Source organism: Phalangium opilio, unplaced genomic scaffold (assembly GCF_054372755.1).
Source record: "Phalangium opilio isolate 3A_F unplaced genomic scaffold, DU_Popi_V2 ptg000040l_1, whole genome shotgun sequence".
Classification (NCBI taxonomy): domain Eukaryota; kingdom Metazoa; phylum Arthropoda; class Arachnida; order Opiliones; family Phalangiidae; genus Phalangium; species Phalangium opilio.
The window spans coordinates 365,324-377,352 of NW_028324164.1; the positions used below are offsets into that span (position 1 = coordinate 365,324).

Sequence of the window (12,029 nt, forward strand, 5' to 3'; positions counted from 1 at the left end):
GGCTTCTAATCACCACCGTCATCTGCTCTTTGTCCATCCCACATGGACACCAGTCTGTACACCTGGCTTCTAACACCACCATCTTCTGGTCTTTGTTTTTGTCCATCCCACATGGACACCAGTCTGTACACACTGGTTTCTACACACCACCATCTTCTGGTCATTGTTTTTGTCCATCCCACATGGACCCCAGTCTGCACACCTGGCTTCTACTCCATCATCATCGTTAAGGTTAAGACATACGCGGCGATCGGCCAGGGTTACGAGAAACGTCCGGCCTCCCTAAGGTGGGGCTTCCACCAAAGGTTCACGCAATTGCGCTGTTCTTATCCATGGCTGCGATTCGAAACCCTTATATACTACCTATTTTAGTAAGGCGAAGCAACCGGCGTATGCTTCATTTCAAACGCCAATATTAGTCAAGTCTCTCAAGAATGTTTAATTGTTCTTTTTTAAAACGATGTAACGTTCAATAAGGCGAATAACTAACGAAGAAAATATTAAATATTAATTATATTTATTTTAATATTTAAGATAATCTTGTTTCTCAATTCAAAATTAATACGGAAAGAGTTAAAAGCAGTCTATGTTTTTGTCTGTATGTGTCCGTCCGTTGTTACAGTAGTGCGCTGCGTTAGAAGTTCGTTTTCTTTTGATGTGTAAAGAAATCCAACACAACCATAATATTCCCTTTATCCTTAATATAAACTGAATATGTGGAAATATTTTTCGTAATTATGATGCATTTAGTACTTTTGTAGCTTTAAAGCTCTATTTCATTATGATATTCCAAAGATTTTTTTTAATATTATTATTTAAAATGGATGTTTATATATTACTTAAGCTATACTACATCTGTTTATAGCATAATCCTTTCTAAAATCATAGTGAATACAAGTACAATGCTGCTATGTTGGTCAAATGAACTCTTATCTGTCAATAGGCCTAGTGAACCAAAACGTAAAAGTTTGGGTTTGGTTTTCGTTTCTGTATGCAGAGACATTAACGGTTCAGAGTGAGCCGAAAGTTAAATACACTTTTAAATAATTAGGCTTAGATTTATAATCATGGTGGAAATCTGGGTCGCGTTCAGCAGAGCCTCGCGTTGCTGAACGCGGCCCAGGGATTTTGTTTTTGAATTTTGACGTCACGGTTCTTAGCGCTGAGCTAGCGCGGTCTTCAAAGAAAATAGTCTGCTTTTTTGATAACGTGACGTAAAACGCGTAGTTCTCAGCTTGGCGAAAAAACCATGGAGGAATTAATACAAATAGCTCTATGGGACTATAGCTATTTAATTGGCGTGAAACCAGTTGATCACGCGAGAATTTTAAGAGATATGTTAGTTTCTAATTTTAATTATAAAAGTTGTTATCTATCTCTATAAATATGTTATCCTACAATTTTTGTTAAGCCTTGGTACCTTGCACGCTTTATTGCGCTAGCGTCATTTATAAAACGCCGATGACCCGTTTTTCCCCCATCGGATGATTTTAATGTGTACAAGTATATCATTATTGGATGTAAAATGTCGTCTGATTTACAGTAAATTTGCTATGCTTTGTATACTGCTTTAATATTTCATAAATTTTAACTTAAGAAACATTTCCATATCTGGGTAAATAAGTTTGTAAGTAGTCGTCTTGACTCGGAGAGGTAATATTTTGGTTTTCCCAACTTGTTTTCTCTTAAATTCTCACATAATTGAATTTATACGATATTTTAAGGTCATTATATGAAATGATAACAATTACTTTGCATTCAGAGCTGCACTCCAAATAACACAATTGAATTTCGCCTCAGACCTTCCATTTAAATATCTAAGCCCAAAGATTGAACTGAATTATAGCAAAGAATTTTAAAATATTTTTAATTATAAAAAGGAGTTTTGAAAATCTGTCATCTCTGAAAACATTTCTTCCTACCTAACCCTTTTAAATAGCTTGATTTGGTAATTTTCACTCACTTAGGTCTCTTTGGCTTACCGTTTCATTCAATTAGTAGTCACTTTTTCAAGTAAATCTAAATGTACGTCTTTGTGAGCCCTTCAGCATTTGTTTAGTTCTAGGTGCGATGTAACACTCATTTAAAGATTCTTATGTTTTCAAAAAAAAATACAATAAAATAATCCACACTCTAAATCTAATCATTTATGAGTCCTGTATAATCCTATAATTTGGCGAAGAGAATCCTACTTTTTTGCATTAAAAGTTCTCCATAATAGTTGAGGCCCTGCATTGCAGTTTAGGGGAGTGAGCCATGTATGTGCAAGAAATCTTAGTCAAAAGCGGCAACAAGGCGCATTGCTTTAAATTATGAAATTGAAAAGGAGTAGCGTTCGTGAAGCTTTCATACTTTTTGAAAGCTCGACACTCAAGAAGGGGCCCAAATTGTCGGGCTGCGGGCGGGCCCAACAAACGTCGTTACGCCACTGGGCGGGATTCGGTCTAATGGAATTCTGCGCAATGGGAAGATACCCTTCCTGCACATAGTTTGCTAGAAAATCAATAAAAAGTACGCAAAGGTAAAACAAAATGTAATTTTTTGGGTTTTTTATTTTCACCGGTTTGCAATTCCTAATTTCAGTGTTAAACGTAAAACATCAATGTTGTAGAGTTGACTAAGGAATTTGAGTGGAATAGCGAGAATTCTTTGAACGGGCTTCTAAAGCGCTAGCGCAGTGGCGTGATCGAGTGGGCTGTGGTTCAAGAATCCAGCCACGGCCCACTTGGATTCTCACTAAAGCTTGCCATTAAGGCCCGCCAACTTTGGCCGCCCTCTATGTTAAAGCGCGTACCAGCAAGAAGTCGAAATACATACCAAGCTGGGAAAAAAATTGACGAGCTAAAACTCGTTTCTAATGCATATTCCTATGGTAAATGATTTTGAAAATGAGTTGTGTCCGTAATTGGGCTCAGTTTTTCAAATGTTTCCGATTTTTATCAACTCTGACCTTATATATACCCCAAAATTTGAAGAAAGCGGGCAAGAGGGGTATCCTTCACTTTAAACGTCAATATTAGCAAAGTTTGAGATGATAATAGGTATAACTTTATTTTAAACGATTTAACTATTATTAATGTTAATTATTGAAGATTAAAATAATTAAAAATAATTATATTTATTTAAATATTAAAGATAATCTTGTTTCTCAACTCAAAATTAATACGGAAAGAGTTAAAAAGCAGTCTATGTTTTTGTCTGTGTGTGTCCGTCCATTGTTACACTAGTGCGTCGCGTTAGCAGTTAGCCTTGTGTTGATGTGTTAAAAAATCATACAGAACCTTAATATTCCCTTTTTCCATAATATAAAGTGAATATGTGGAAGTATTTTTCGTAATTATGATGCATTTAGTACTATTGTAGCTTTAAAGCTCTGTTTCATTTTGATATTCCAAAGATTTTTTTTAATATTGTTATTTGAAATGGCTGTTTATATATTACTTAAGCTATACTACAGCTGTATATAGAATAATCCTTGGTTTAGTGATTTTATGAAGAAAGCTAAGACCTAGTTTCCGGCGGGTATATTAAGTATCATCCGCAATAGGCTTAGTGAAACAAAGAGTAAATAATTGAGGCCTGAGGTGAAGTAAACTTTGGGCTTTGATTTTCGTGTCTGAAATGAAGAGACATCAACGGTTCAGAGTGAGCTCAAAGTTAAATACACTATTAAATAATCAAGTTAAGATTTTATAATAGAAGAAAAGATCGTTGTGGCAATTAGAATAGTAAAAGGGCTAATGGTAAACGGGTAGTAGCTACAGACTTTTTATTCTCTTTATGGTGCGCCTTGACTATTAGTGCGTCGAGCTACAATTTAGCTTTGGTGTTATTTAACGTTAACATTCATGTTGGCAAACTAAGAATATTGTTGAGGTGAGACGAGACGATAGTATTTACACTGCAAACCAGTTGTGAATGTAGCTATCAGAATATACGGTAAACTGCTGAAGCGTAGACTTCATTCCCTGTTCTTTTTTCCATTGACTGATTTCCATGTGTCCAAGATTTATCCTTATTGGATGTAAAATGTCGTCTGCTTTACTGTATTATTCGCTATGCTTGGAATACTGCTTCAATATTTCGTAAATTTTTACTTCAAAAAAGAGAAATAATTCCATATCTAGGTAAATAAGTTTGTAGTAGTAGACCTCTTGACTCGGAGAGGTAATATTTTGGTTTTCCCAACTTGTTTTCTTTTTTATCTTTCTAATACCGAAAATGAAAATGAAAACCGAGACACAAGCTTAGCAGCGATATTTTAGGAGCATCGCGGTAATTAACATGTTGGTACCGGCAGCCCAATAGAAGCCTCATAGCTTGCATGTTCCAGCTATTGTCTAAATTTTACTTATAAATAATTCTATGTTTTATTTTTGTTCTATTATGTTTCTTTTACTTGGATACTTTAAGAGGCCGTAGACCCCATACTAATATGTATTGGAGCAAAGGGGAGGGCTTAAAAATTTGTTAAATCACCTGCTCCTCCTTCCTCGTGCTTCATTGGTTATTCACATTTATAGAACAACCTTCGACGTCCCTAGGTTTACTCGTTCAGACGACGCGAAGAGAACTTGTTTATACTTAGCTTCGGCACGGATAGGTCGATGGCTACGTCAATGTCACTTGGCTTCAAAGTTCAAATAAATTAGGCATGGCGTCTATAACTCCTCCCCTTTAGTTCAAGCAGAAAAGGGTCAGAAAAAGATATATTAAAATTCCAAGTTAAATTAATCTACGTATTCCTGACACCAACAAAGTAACCAGTCACTCTAAATGATCAATTACTTACCAATCTTGGTTTTTCTATAGTTTTCTAATTCCGAATTAAGCACGAATTATTCCACGCAAAATACATTCTGGTATCGATACTTATCAATTACGCAAAAAACTGATAACGTTAACAAAACAAAATAATAATTAGTGGGGCTTTTGATCTTATCTCTAAAATTTGTCTTTGCAAAGTTTGGCAATTATTACGTGGCAATAGTTGATAGTGTCGTACACTCATAGATAAAATTAAATCAAATCAAAATCATGGGTTATAGTACTTGATATAAAATTTTGAGTATTCGAATCATAAAGCTCTCTATATACGATAATATTGTCCTGAAGTTGCCAAACCAAATTTGTTAGATCTGTTGGTTTAGAAACCTAGGAAAACTGGGTCGAAAGTCGTCTTTGCCTAGAAAATGATTACGATTTTTTGCAATACAAGAAGAGTAAGGAAAAGCATGGAGAACCGTCACTTTTAACATCCATTCTTCTTAAAAGTGTTTTTCCACTTTTTTCAAAAGAAAAGGCCGAAAGAAAAAAAGAAAGAAAATCTTTTTGAAGAGGATGGAAAAGAGGGGGGGGGATATTTTATGCCCAAGTCTTTGAAGACGTCTTCTTCCTCTTCTAGATCGGCCCAATCCCCGATGACACATTTTTCACTATCTCACCCCCCTTCCCCTTTTAGAAAAGAAGGCTTTAAAAACTTTAAGCTCGCCCGAATGCCTCCAAAAGCCTTTAAAACAAAAGAACGAAAAAAAAAGTCCGTCAACCCCCTCGAAATCCGCATCGCTTTTCGAGGACTGTGACTGAACAGAGCTTAAACTAGGAATTGATGAAGATACACTAAGATACAGAAGTCTTTCAGACGAAGGAAACATTCTCAAATTTAGATCGGATGAAATGGGAGTAACTTTATTAGAACTGAGGACATTTTCGAGGAATTTTACTTAATTTTACACTGAAAAGTTGTTAAATAGTATGGTTATAGTAGGGTGCTTTTACGGGTAGCATTATTTCTCACCAAAAGTTGCATTTTGAAGTCAGATATAGTTTTGGAAATCTTATACAAATTCACAGAAATGATCAACTAAGTCGAATTTTTCCGTTGTGAATTGATTTAATAAATTTCCTAACCTATATTAAACCACCGTCATTAAATTTTAAAAACTTGTCCAACCATGGTTACTAAATACTTCATTATGTATGAATTTAAACCTTTGACTAAGTTAGAAATAATCTTGCTAAATTAGAAAGTCCCTTCCAAATAAGTTAAAATGAGAAAACAATCTACGATTTGAATAATTGTCTTAAAAGACACTGCAGCTTTTGTGACATTCTTCGTACACAAAAGGCTTAAAAGTAAACAATTATATAAGACTTTTTTAAACCGAGTACTAAGTGAAGTTCTACTAACGATACCAAGATATTCTTTAAAGTGTTTACCTCAGTTAATCGGCCTCTGTTAAGGTGTTTTTTGTGTACCTCGCTTAACTAAAGCTATCACCCCATTCTCGGGGCCAACACGGACATACACAGAGCTTCTTTCTTACACAGCAACCACCTCATTCCACCCAAAAAACTTTTCAGTCCACTTTGCGAGATGAAATTAAGGAAACACTTTGGAAATTTTCGCAGCTTTTTATTTCAACGCTCCAGCCTCGCCTCACTCGCTTCTTTCCATGATAACTTCTTTGCCTTCAATTTTTTAAAATGGATTTAGATTTTTTTAGTCGTCTTCTTAGCTTTTGAAAGGTGTAAATATGCTTTCATTCAGTTTGGAACCGGTATTGTTAGGAAAAATACAATTGAAAGCGCTACTTTAATGCCTTGAGTATCTTATCCGGTACTACTTTCAACGAGAAGGGTTTATTATTAAATTTTGGATAAATACATTTTATTTTAATCTGTATCTAAATATAAGTCAAGCCTATTTTATTTACTGTTATTGAAATATTTTCAATTAAATCATTAGTAATGCAAATTTTTAAACTTTATCAGGTGTTACGTTTTTTTCAATTTAACAGTATTGTATCAGGGAGTAAGGAACGTTAGAGGGAGTGTTGATCTAATGCTAAAAAAACCGTCATACAGTGGCAAATGGAAAAGAAAGTGGGGGTAAGAATTTTTATCTCCATTCCGCAACTTTAGCTAACGCGCAGGCGCGAGTGACGTCGTTTACTAACGCCAGCAGAGAGAATTTAAAAATTCTCCCTGCCGCCAGCTTCCGCTTCCATCGAATGCTGCCCCACTCACTCTGTTCAACCAACAATCAACGTCTGTTGGGAGGAAACCGAGGCTTAATAAAAATGCCAAATTATTTTTGTAACGGTTGTAGGAATGATTCAAGGTATTCGCTTAAAAAGATATGAAAGGAATATCCTTCCACGCGTTTCCAAAGGCAAAAACCCAGATAGAAAAATGTAAAAGATGGATATTAGCTTGTGGAAGACCGATTTCCACTAGCTTCTATTCACTTTCAATAAATTTCAAGCTTTGTTTTTGGTTTGGGAAATGGTTTGAAAACGATATTTACCATGCCGGGTATTGTTAAATACTTAAGGTTACTTGAACAATTAAAAAACAACACTTCTTATAGTTAACCATGGCAGAAATTTAAACACGACCTTCCCCTGCTAGTTCAAAGCCGGTTTTTAAATTTGACGCATGCGCACGGACACCGCGATGAGGCCCCGAGTCAGCGCCAGAGAGAGACGATTTTAGCCACGTAGCGAACGAACGCGCCTATTCACTTTAACACTCCCTCGCAAGTCTCTTCTCCCTGATTGTATCAGAAATTATGGTAGTTTATTGACTAAAGCCATGATCACACATACATGAGAAACTGCTTCGAAGCGATTCAAAACGCTCATATTTATAATAAGTGAACAAAACTGATACTCTAGAAACTAATTACAAACGCGGTTTCTTGAAACAACTTCGCAAAACAACGTAAAAAGGGTTTGGAGGTCAGTTTTTACTTCTCAGGGATATTTCACCTGGGATGAGACTATATTTCAGAGTTATTTTAGCTGGGATGAGATAAGTCTTATGGATATTTTCGCTGGTCTTAGCAGGCAACACTAAATTGAGACCTAGCAAAGCTTCGTTAAGTGTGAACCGAGGCTGTTGAAATCGGTAATGAAAAGGGTTTTATAACTAGTTGGGCAAACCAGTTCTGAACCGATTCAAAGCGAAACTGAAGGTTAAAACAACCTAAATTGAGTCCTCGAATCTGATCACAACTGGACTAGTGTAATAAAACCAGTTAAAGAAATTTCTTTCTAAAACACGTGGGACCAATATGCAGTCTTTTTAGTGTTCATATAAATGACGTTGGTGCCACTGATTTCGGCGCCAAAACCCAAATTCTGCCTAAAAAGACGGAAGGCAGCTTGTTTTGTTTTCTTCGATTAATAATATGAACCATTTGCTTATTAGTATGAGGTGACTTTTGTTTCCAGGTAGAGTGGCCGAGCGGTCTAAGGCGCTCCAGTCTCTTCGGGGGCGTGGGTTCGAATCCCACCTCTATCAGCCTATTTTGTTTTCTAAGATTAATAATATGAAGCTTTTGCTTAATAGACTGAGTTTGCTATTGGATTCTGGTAGAGTGGCCGAGTGGTCAGAGGCGCTGGTTAAAGGCACCAGTCTCTTCGGGGGCGTGGGTTCAAATCCCACGTCTATCAGCCTATTTTTTTTCTAGGATTAATAATATGAAGCTTTTTCTTATTAGTCTGTGGTGTCTATTGTTTCCAGGTACAGTGGCCGAGTGGTCTAAGGCGTAGGTTTAAGGCACCATTGTCTTCGGGGGGCGTTGGTTCGAATTCCACCTCTATCAGTCCATTTTGTTTTCTAGCATTAATTATATGAATCTTTTGCTTATTAGTCTGAGGTGACGTTTATTTCTAGGTAGAGTGGCCTAGTGGTCTAAGGCGCTGGTTTTAGGCACCAGTCTCTTCGGGGGCGTGGGTTCGAATCCCTCCTCTATCAGCTTGTTTTGTTTTCTTCGATTAATAATATGAACCATTTGCTTATTAGTATGAGGTGGCTTTTGTTTCCAGGTAGAGTGGCCGAGCGGCCTAAGGCGCTGGTTTTAGGCACCAGTCTCTTCGAGGGCGTGGGTTCAAATCCCACGTCTGTCAGCCTATTTTGTTTTCTAGGATTAATGATATGAAGCTTTTTCTTATTAGTCTGTGGTGTTTATTGTTTCCAGGTAGAGTGGCCGAGTGGTCTTAGGCGCAGGTTTAAGGCACCATTGTCTTCGGGGGGCGTTGGTTCGAATCCCACCTCTATCAGTCCATTTTGTTTTCTAGCATTAATAATATGAATCTTTTGCTTATTAGTCTGAGGTGACGTTTGCTTCTAGGTAGAGTGGCCTAGTGGTCTAAGGCGCTGGTTTTAGGCACCAGTCTCTTCGCGGGCGTGGATTCGAATCCCACCTCTATCAGTCTATCATGTTTTCTAGGATTAATGATATGAAGCTTTTGCTTATAAGTCTGAGATGACTTCTGATTCCCAGTAAGAGTGACCGAATGGTTTAAGGCGGTGACTTTTGGCACCAGTCTGTTCGGGGCGTGGGATCGAATCCAACCCCTATCAGCTTGTTTTGTTTTCTTCGATTAATTATATGAACCATTTGCTTATTAGTCTGAGGTGACGTTTGTTTTCAGGTAGAGTGGCCGAGTGGTCTGAGGCGCTGGTTTTAGGCTCCAGACTCTTCGGGGGCGTGGGTTCGAATCCCACCTTTATCAGTTTATTTTGTTTTCTAGGATTAATAATATGAAGCTTTTGCTTATAAGTCTGAGAAGACTTTTGATTCCCAGTTATAGTGGCCGAGTGGTCTAAGGCGCTGGTTTTAGGCACCAGTCTCTTCGGGGGCGTGGGATCGAATCCCACCTTTATCAGCCTATTTTCTTTTCTACGATTAATAATATGAAGCTTTTGCTTAATAGACTGAGTTTGCTATTGCTCTCAGGTAGAGTGGCCGAGTGGTCTGAGGCGCTGGTTTTAGGCACCAGTCTCGTCGGGGGCGTGGATTCAAATCCCACCCCTATCAGCCTGTTTTGTTTTCTAAGATTAATAATATGAAGCTTTTGCTTAATAGACTGAGTTTGCTATTGCTGTCAGGTAGAGTGGCCGAGTGGTCTGAGGCGCTGCTTTTAGGCACCAGACTCTTCGGGGGCGTGGGTTCGAATCCCACCTCTATCAGCCTATTTTGTTTTCTTCGATTAATAATATGAACCATTTGCTTATTAGAATGAGGTGACTTTTGTTTCCAGGTAGAGTGGCCGAGCGGTCTAAGGCGCTGGTTTTAGGCACCAGTCTCTTCGGGGGCGTGGATTCGAATCCCACCTCTATCAGCCTATTTTGTTTTCTAAGATTAATAATATGAAGCTTTTGCTTAATAGACTGAGTTTGCTATTGCTCTCAGGTAGAGTGGCCGAGTGGTCTAAGACGCTGTTGTAAGGCACCTTTGTTTTCGAAGGGCGTGGGGTCGAATCCCACCTCTATCAGTCCATTTTGTTTTCTAACATTAATAATATGAATCTTTTGCTTATTAGTCTGAGGTGACGTTTGTTTCTAGGTAGAGTGGCCGAGTGGTCTAAGGCGCTGGTGTTAGGCACCAGTCTCTTCGGGGGCGTGGATTCGAATCCCACCTCTATCAGCCTGTTTTGTTTTCTAAGATTAATAATATGAAGCTTTTGCTTAATAGACTGAGTTTGCTATTGCTGTCAGGTAGAGTGGCCGAGTGGTCTGAGGCGCTGGTTTTAAGCACCAGACTCTTCGGGGGCGTGGGTTCGAATCCCACCTCTATCAGCCTATTTAGTTTTCTTCGATTAATAACATGATCCATTTGCTTATTAGAATGAGGTGACTTTTGTTTCCAGGTAGAGTGGCCGAGCGGTCTAAGGCGCTGGTTTTAGGCACCAGTCTCTTCGGGGGAGTGGGTTCGAATCCCACCTCTATCAGATGGTTTTGTTTTCTTCGATTAATAATATGAACCATTTGCTTATTAGAATGAGGTGACTTTTGTTTCCAGGTAGAAGGCCGAGCGGTCTACGGCGATGGTTTTAGGCACCAGTATCTTCGGGGAAGAGGGTTCGAATCCCACCTCTATCAGCCGATTTTGTTTTCTAAGACAAATAATATGAAGCTTTTGCTTAATAGACTGAGTTTGCTATTGCTCTCAGGTAGAGTGGCCGAGTGGTCTAAGACGCTGTTGTAAGGCACCTTTGTTTTCGAAGGGCGTGGGGTCGAATCCCACCTCTATCAGTCCGTTTTGTTTTCTAACATTAATAATATGAATCTTTTGCTTATTAGTCTGAGGTGACGTTTGTTTCTAGGTAGAGTGGCCGAGTGGTCTAGGCACCAGTCTCTTCGGGGGCGTGGATTCGAATGCCACCTCTATCAGCCGATTTTGTTTTCTAAGACAAATAATATGAAGCTTTTGCTTAATAGAGTGAGTTTGCTATTGCTCTCAGGTAGAGTGGCCGAGTGGTCTAAGACGCTGTTTTAAGGCAGCTTTGTCTTCGGAGGGCGTGGGGTCGAATCCCACCTCTATCAGTCCATTTTGTTTTCTAACATTAATAATATGAATCTTTTGCTTATTAGAATGAGGTGACTTTTGTTTCCAGGTAGAGTGGCCGAGTGGTCTAAGGCACTGGTTTTAGGTACCAGTCTCTTCGGGGGCGTGGATTCGAATCCCACCTCTATCAGCCTATTTTTTTTCTAAGATTAATAATATGAAGCTTTTGCTTAATAGACTGAGTTTGCTATTGCTGTCAGGTAGAGTGGCCGAGTGGTCTGAGGCGCTGGTTTTAGGCACCAGACTCTTCGGGGGCGTGGGTTCGAATCCCACCTCTATCAGCCTATTTTGTTTTCTAGAATTAATAATATGAAGCTCTTTCTTATTAGTCTGAGGTGACTGTTGTTTCCAGGTAGAGTGGCCGAGTGGACTAAGGCGCTGGTTTTAGGCACAAGTTTCGTCGGGGGCGTGGGTTCGAATCCCACCTCTATCAGATGGTTTTGTTTTCTTCGATTAATAATATGAACCATTTGCTTATTAGAATGAGGTGACTTTTGTTTCCAGGTAGAGTGGCCGAGCGGTCTAAGGCGCTGGTTTTAGGCACCAGTCTCTTCGGGGGCGTGGGTTCGAATCCCAGCTCTATCAGCCTATTTTGTTTTCTAAGACTAATAATATGAAGCTTTTGCTTAATAGGCTGAGTTTGCTATTGCTCTCAGGTAGAGTGGCCGAG

At 38.6% G+C, this 12,029-nt stretch overlaps 13 non-coding genes across 13 annotated transcripts; all 13 read left to right on the forward strand.

Annotated features, from left to right (window-relative positions):
* The first annotated feature begins 8,681 nt into the window (after positions 1 to 8,681).
* On the forward strand, positions 8,682 to 8,763 carry TRNAL-UAG (transfer RNA leucine (anticodon UAG)). Its single transcript has one exon. It is a non-coding gene; the product is annotated as a tRNA-Leu (tRNA).
* A 70-nt stretch (positions 8,764 to 8,833) lies between these two features.
* TRNAL-UAG (transfer RNA leucine (anticodon UAG)) lies at positions 8,834 to 8,915 on the forward strand. The gene has a single exon. It is a non-coding gene; the product is annotated as a tRNA-Leu (tRNA).
* A 223-nt stretch (positions 8,916 to 9,138) lies between these two features.
* On the forward strand, positions 9,139 to 9,220 carry TRNAL-UAG (transfer RNA leucine (anticodon UAG)). The gene has a single exon. It is a non-coding gene; the product is annotated as a tRNA-Leu (tRNA).
* Positions 9,221 to 9,442: 222 nt separating this feature from the next.
* TRNAL-UAG (transfer RNA leucine (anticodon UAG)) lies at positions 9,443 to 9,524 on the forward strand. The gene has a single exon. It is a non-coding gene; the product is annotated as a tRNA-Leu (tRNA).
* A 71-nt stretch (positions 9,525 to 9,595) lies between these two features.
* Positions 9,596 to 9,677, forward strand: TRNAL-UAG (transfer RNA leucine (anticodon UAG)). The gene has a single exon. It is a non-coding gene; the product is annotated as a tRNA-Leu (tRNA).
* A 222-nt stretch (positions 9,678 to 9,899) lies between these two features.
* Positions 9,900 to 9,981, forward strand: TRNAL-UAG (transfer RNA leucine (anticodon UAG)). Its single transcript has one exon. It is a non-coding gene; the product is annotated as a tRNA-Leu (tRNA).
* A 70-nt stretch (positions 9,982 to 10,051) lies between these two features.
* Positions 10,052 to 10,133, forward strand: TRNAL-UAG (transfer RNA leucine (anticodon UAG)). Its single transcript has one exon. It is a non-coding gene; the product is annotated as a tRNA-Leu (tRNA).
* A 223-nt stretch (positions 10,134 to 10,356) lies between these two features.
* TRNAL-UAG (transfer RNA leucine (anticodon UAG)) lies at positions 10,357 to 10,438 on the forward strand. Its single transcript has one exon. It is a non-coding gene; the product is annotated as a tRNA-Leu (tRNA).
* Positions 10,439 to 10,660: 222 nt separating this feature from the next.
* On the forward strand, positions 10,661 to 10,742 carry TRNAL-UAG (transfer RNA leucine (anticodon UAG)). Its single transcript has one exon. It is a non-coding gene; the product is annotated as a tRNA-Leu (tRNA).
* Positions 10,743 to 11,407: 665 nt separating this feature from the next.
* TRNAL-UAG (transfer RNA leucine (anticodon UAG)) lies at positions 11,408 to 11,489 on the forward strand. The gene has a single exon. It is a non-coding gene; the product is annotated as a tRNA-Leu (tRNA).
* Positions 11,490 to 11,558: 69 nt separating this feature from the next.
* TRNAL-UAG (transfer RNA leucine (anticodon UAG)) lies at positions 11,559 to 11,640 on the forward strand. The gene has a single exon. It is a non-coding gene; the product is annotated as a tRNA-Leu (tRNA).
* Positions 11,641 to 11,710: 70 nt separating this feature from the next.
* Positions 11,711 to 11,792, forward strand: TRNAL-UAG (transfer RNA leucine (anticodon UAG)). Its single transcript has one exon. It is a non-coding gene; the product is annotated as a tRNA-Leu (tRNA).
* Positions 11,793 to 11,862: 70 nt separating this feature from the next.
* Positions 11,863 to 11,944, forward strand: TRNAL-UAG (transfer RNA leucine (anticodon UAG)). The gene has a single exon. It is a non-coding gene; the product is annotated as a tRNA-Leu (tRNA).
* The last annotated feature ends 85 nt before the right edge of the window (positions 11,945 to 12,029 follow it).